At 42.2% G+C, this 5,785-nt stretch overlaps 1 long non-coding RNA gene across 2 annotated transcripts; it reads right to left on the bottom strand.

The window, feature by feature from the left end:
- Positions 1-2,436: 2,436 nt before the first annotated feature.
- On the bottom strand, positions 2,437-5,421 carry LOC113014776 (uncharacterized). 2 transcript variants are annotated; one of them, XR_013904683.1, is made up of 6 exons: positions 5,289-5,421; positions 5,080-5,191; positions 4,676-4,764; positions 4,391-4,563; positions 4,189-4,227; positions 2,437-3,686 (listed from the first exon to the last, which is right to left on the bottom strand). It is a non-coding gene; the product is annotated as an uncharacterized LOC113014776 (long non-coding RNA). The 2 variants fall into 2 exon arrangements; XR_013904684.1 differs by lacking the exon at positions 5,080-5,191 and having other exon boundaries at positions 5,289-5,415.
- Between the last annotated feature and the right edge of the window lie 364 nt (positions 5,422-5,785).

Below are 5,785 nucleotides of genomic sequence, written 5' to 3'. Positions count from 1 at the left end.
TACACCCCACCCCTGGCATCGTTGCCCACCTCTCAATGTTAAATACACGTAGACATTGAGGGCTAGCAGGAGGGACCATGCGCTTACCTGCTGCTCTCTGGCAGGTAGCTCCATGCCCTCCTGGGTTTTAAATGCACCTTAGAACACACATGCATCAACACTACAATGAGCGGGTGGAGGGAGGTTTGGAGTCTTCTCTCACCCCCGTTCTCTGCGACCTGCTGGAGCAGTTGGCCTCCTCCTAGTCGGTCTGGAGTGTGGGGCCTCCCTGCTGCTGCGGAGTCGGGGCGGTCTCCCCCCCACCGCAGGGAAAAGGGTAACACCACCTGGGTCTGGGTGCAGTTCCCCCCTCCAGGGGCAAGGGTACCTAGACCCGGTTTGTAGAGTACGCTTGGGGAGTGTGATCGTGTGTACAGCGTCTCTTTATGTCTGTCTCCACGTTGGTTGAGTGTGGAGTAAGTGCATATGAGAGCATGAGGGTGGGAATGGATGTTTGTGTCTGTGTGTGCCTGTATGTCTGTGTCTATATGTCAGGTTGGGTATCAGGTGCCACCTCTCTGGGGACATCTCAGGCCCTCCAAGGTTTGGAGGCCTATCTCCCCCCACCACCACGTTCCCTGCCAGTGGCGGACTCCCTCAGACATCGGTGCGTTGGTGGTTCTTTGTGTCCGGGGATGGGCGTCCAGGTACACACCGGCTCACTCCTTGGCGGCCGCTTATCGGGGCCTGGAGCCTGGGGCTCGCTCGGGCCACTTCGGAGGTGGGGTGCCCCCGGCCTCTCGGCCTGGGGCTCGGTCACTCAGGCGCAGCTGGCTGCCGGCGGAGCTCACGGGCGCGTCACTGCAACTCCCCCTGACTTCTGCTCCGCAGCTGCTGAGTGAGCCCTCATCTGGGACTCTCCTCAGCTCTTTCTGGGACAGTGGCGCGGCTGCCCCTCTGTTGGTCTTCCTTGGTCTCTTGTGTTCTGGGGGCCTCTGGATGTCTGGAGTTTTGATCTCCTCCATACCTGCTTCATGCCCTGGAGGACGGGGCTGTGCCCCCCCCCCCCCCCCCACACCCTCTAGCAGATTATTACATGAAGGAACCTTTTAAAAAAACAAAAAACAAGCGCGTCCATGCTCACAGGTGTACACACGGGTGATCACACCCACAAACTACACCCTTTTTGGCTCCTACCTCAAAGCACACTGTGTTCTGTTGATCTTATGTGCTGCACAATAATGTTTAACATTTAGTATTTACTGTCATATTCCCATATATCATTGTGATGCTGTTTATTCTATTACTCTTGTTCTCTTCTGCTTGTTTTCTTTTTTCTTTCTCAGCAGGTGATCCATATGCTTTTTCTTTTTTTTTCTCTGCCCGTTCTGTTGGTTTTTGTTTTTTTCCCTTCTCCCCCGTCCCTCTTCTCAGCTGTTTCTCTTTCCCTCTTTCTTTCTCCCCTTCTTTCCCCCAGTCAAGTCTGTCCCGTATTCAGTAAGTGAAAATAAAATAAACAATAAAAGATGAATCAAATGGACCATTACGGCAAGGCTGGGATGGTCAATTTGGTAAAGTAAATCCGTTGGGCATCTTTCTTTGCCTTTAGACAATAATTCTGATGCAAAAGAGCCAAACGGGACAGGCCAAAAAAAAAAAAAAAAAAAAAAAAAGGATGAGAATAATTTCTCATAATAATAATTTCTCTACAATAGTCAGTGTTAATACTAACTTATTCAGCTTTTTTTTTAATTTTGCTGCAACTCACAATAGTTCTCTCATCACATTTTGTAAATTAAAGACCGTGCAGTATTTGGAAGACAAAACAAGCAAGCACAAACTGTGGGAGAATATTGAGTGACATCCTGCAGTTGTATATAAACACACACAGAGAGAGTATATACGCATAAAAATTATGATATTTTAAAGCAAAAGTCTGAGTGATTCTGATAATCCAGACTATATGACTGTGGTTTTATGGGGTCTGATATCTCCTTGTAATGTAACCAATCAACATAAATATCCAATTTGATTATTAAACTTGACAGTGGTAATCTAACACAACTAACAGTTGACACTCACATACAACTGCTTTTACAACCACAGAGGTGCAGAAGAATGTGATCGGATGTGGTGAAATATTGTCGCTCATGTCATACTTGCCAGGTAGTGGGAAAGCCAAATAAACTGATTCCGCCAGCGCCTCTTCACCCGATTCCAGCGCGGCTGGACTGTGTGGACCCGTTGTGCTGCCACTCGTTTTCCAGAGGCAATTCCATTATGTTCATTAAAGGCAAAGAACGTTGTGAAAGCCCTCACAAAATTCTTTTCAACTTTTGGGTTACCCAGTCAGGGTGCACTGGAACGATTTCATGAAACCCTAAAAACTATGTTGCGCAAATACTGCCTTGAATCCGGTAAAGAATGGGATGAGGGACTTCCACTTTTGCTTTTTGCTGTTAGAGAAACCACTCAGGAATCCCTTGGATTTAGTCCGGCTGACTTAGTTTTTGGACACACTGTGCGCGGTCCCCTGCGACTGCTTAAAGAAAAGTGGTTATCCGAGTCGCAGCAAGCCGAACATAATGTGTTAGATTATGTTTGCAGTTTTAAAGCGCGTCTTTTCCGTGCATGTCAGTTGGCCCGTGACAATTTGGAACAACCTCAAGGCAACATGAAAGCCCGGTATGACAAAAAGACGGTGGTCCGACATTTTGCTCCTGGTGAAAAAGTTCTGGTGTTGCTTCCTTTAGTTGGGTCTAGCCTCCATGCTCAGTTTTCCGGTCCCTTTGAGGTGGACAAAAAGATAAGTGACACTAGCTATGCAATAAAAACTCCTGATGAAAGAGAAAACTGAGTGTTTGCCACTTTAACATGCTTAAAGGCTATGTGTATGTGCTTCTCTATGAGATTGTAATTGTTCTAATTCTTTTTAACAGAACTGAATTTTGCAGTTGCTTTGCACACTGTTAATGAAGACTGTGTGCTGTTTTCTTTGTACCAGGTAGGCGCTGTTAAGTATAAGTTTTAATTGATGCTGTTGTATAGAAAAAAATAAATAAATAATACTGCTACTATACGATCACAGGTTTGGTTTCAGCTAGAACTTTTAAAAGAAAGACTTTGTTGATGTTGTGTTGTATATATTTATACAACACAACATCAACAAAATTGGGGGTGAGCTATGGTGTTGATTTTCCACCTCTTTCGCACAGTTGCTTTTTATTAAAACAGTTAAATCATGACTGGAAATCTACCTTTCTTTATAGGTATTTTAACCAATACTAAACTACTGCATGTTTCCATCAATACTTCAACCAACTAAACACATAATTGTACTTATTCCTCAAATTGGACACCCTTTATAAAAAAAACAAAAAACAAAAAACAAATGTCTCACAATGTATCATGTCAATATTAATATCCTAAAATAAGAAAGCATTGCATGTGATGTAACAGAGAAAAAAAATAAACAAAAAAAGGTCAATAGGCATGTTTCGTTTGCTAAATACTTTATTAAAAGACAGTTTCCTATTTACATTTATATGTTTCACAGAAGATTGTAATTTTTTACTCTGGGATGGGGATGCATGATGTGCGTCCTGCACCACCTAAACGATCTGGGGCGTATCGGAGCCATTTCTGCACTGCTTGTGCAAAGACAAACTCGGACATAGAGTTTGCCCCTAACTGCTGCGTCAGGCCATCTAGGACAAAAATACACACACACACAAACAAAAAAAGTGAATTAGAGCACATGAATAAGCTCTTTTTAACTGTCTTCAGCGGGGAGAAAGTATGTAAACTCCTAGGCTGATAAACATGAAAGTCACCAGGCGTAAATCTGCAAACTGCTGCATTTGATTCCCAAAGAGCTATGAGTGGAAAAAGTGATAAGTCTTATTAGCATGGTGTGCCGTGTATCCTTTAAAACAAAATAAACATGGGTTCCTCGGGCTGTACAAACTACAACCCGAGGACTAAACAAGCCAAAGACCAAAGACTCCATCTCCAGATTAACCGGACATGAAAGTCTTGTTATTAAGAAAGAAAAAGTAATATAGCAAAAAAACGGTAAAACTTGCAGAGCGCTGTATCTTTAAATGCCCTTTTTTGCTTTGTCTGGTCCTTGGTTTTTTTCCCTGCCCAGTTTAGTACCGAGGCCAGCTCGTTTGTAATAGCATAAGTCATTACACGGCGGACTCGCACCTCCAGTGTGGTCCCTCCAATCAAGGCAAAGCGTCTCACCTATAGACACATTTTAAGAGATGGAATTAGCGTGTCTCATGTCTTAAATGTGTATGCAAGTGCTTGTGTGTTTAATCAACAGGTCGTTGTTATGTATTTAAATCACATCTGACAGCTATTACACTTTATAGTTACAAAGTGTACATAACCTTTATATACTTACCATTGCCTTATTTGCCTCTTGTGATTGAAGTTCTGGCTCTGCATTGTTTAGCTCCTCAATGTTGTGCAAGGGCAAATCCAGAGGCAGTACCCCAGCATCTACCGATTCATTGCAGCCGATATTGCGGATGGCTCTGACCTCCTCACGGAGTTCGTTAACAGCTCTCGTCAGGTCTGACAGAAAAAGATAATTTTTTTTAAGTATTTAAGAATACAGACAACTTGTCAAAAGTCTCCTTGTGTCACACACAGATATGTACAAAGACACTAGACAGTATTTTATTACCTGGTATTTTCACTCGAGGGGCCTGGGGAAACCATTTCTTTGTGGGCTGCTCATCCTCTGAGTCACTATATGTGTACAGGGGATTTGGTCTAAAGAAAAAAAGTTGAAAACGGTCATAAGTAATTACAAATGTGCTTTTGGAATATTTTTTCCTGAAGTTACAGTTTGATTTATAACAACACACACAGGAAACGGAGATGTGCAAGAAGGTACAGTATACAAGGAATTTTTGAAGTGCACAAGTGTACACGGCTTTGCATTTATAAAAAGTTTACAAGCTTCCACTTTTTGGACTATATTATGTGGTGATATTGCAGTATGCAAGCACCACAGATATGTATAAAAGACAAGATCATAAATTCTTAGCAATCAAAGATATGTTTGTGAAATAAAAACAGTTTTACTTGTGCTTTCTTTTATGACTGGTCTGAGTTTCAGCTTCGGACTGAAGGTCAGACGTGTCACAGTGTTCACTTAGATATTTCTGAAGACTGCGTTCTGCTTCGTGAAATGTGTCTGGAAGTACAAACACAATGTATGGCCAGACATAAATTAGGACACGAAAAACTTGTTATTGTTACATTTATACAACACCAATCCAGATGATACCCACCATGGCTTATTAGAAGTCGGACTGGTGCATAGGTGAGCCATGTTGCACCAGGATGAACTCTCCTCTTTACTGCGTCGTGGATCCTGAATGTGTCTCACGGAGGATATGGAGGCCATGACAATTTCTCTCCATTTATCCATGATCTAGGGACTATTTCTGTACCACCAGTGCTAAACTGCACAATGCACCAGTCTTTCATTTTTATCTCTTTTTAAAAATTTGGAGTCCTTTTTTGTCCTGTCTAGGATAAACAGGAAACAGATAATTACAATATATTTCATAGTCACTACAAAACTTGATCTATTGATTGAACTAAATAATAAATAATAGCTTAAAATGTATATAGGCAACAATTACAAGCAAACCCGATAAAACAAACTCTTTTTTTTTTTTTTACATACAACTGCGTGTGTATATGTAAGCATTTAAACACTGAAGATAATAAAATTAACTGTATTTTCTCTAAGTCTGCCATTGTAGGAATTCATGGCACCGAG

Source organism: Astatotilapia calliptera, chromosome 22 (genome assembly GCF_964374335.1).
Source record: "Astatotilapia calliptera chromosome 22, fAstCal68.1, whole genome shotgun sequence".
Lineage (NCBI taxonomy): Eukaryota > Metazoa > Chordata > Actinopteri > Cichliformes > Cichlidae > Astatotilapia > Astatotilapia calliptera.
This window is presented reverse-complemented; position numbering and strand designations above follow the sequence as displayed.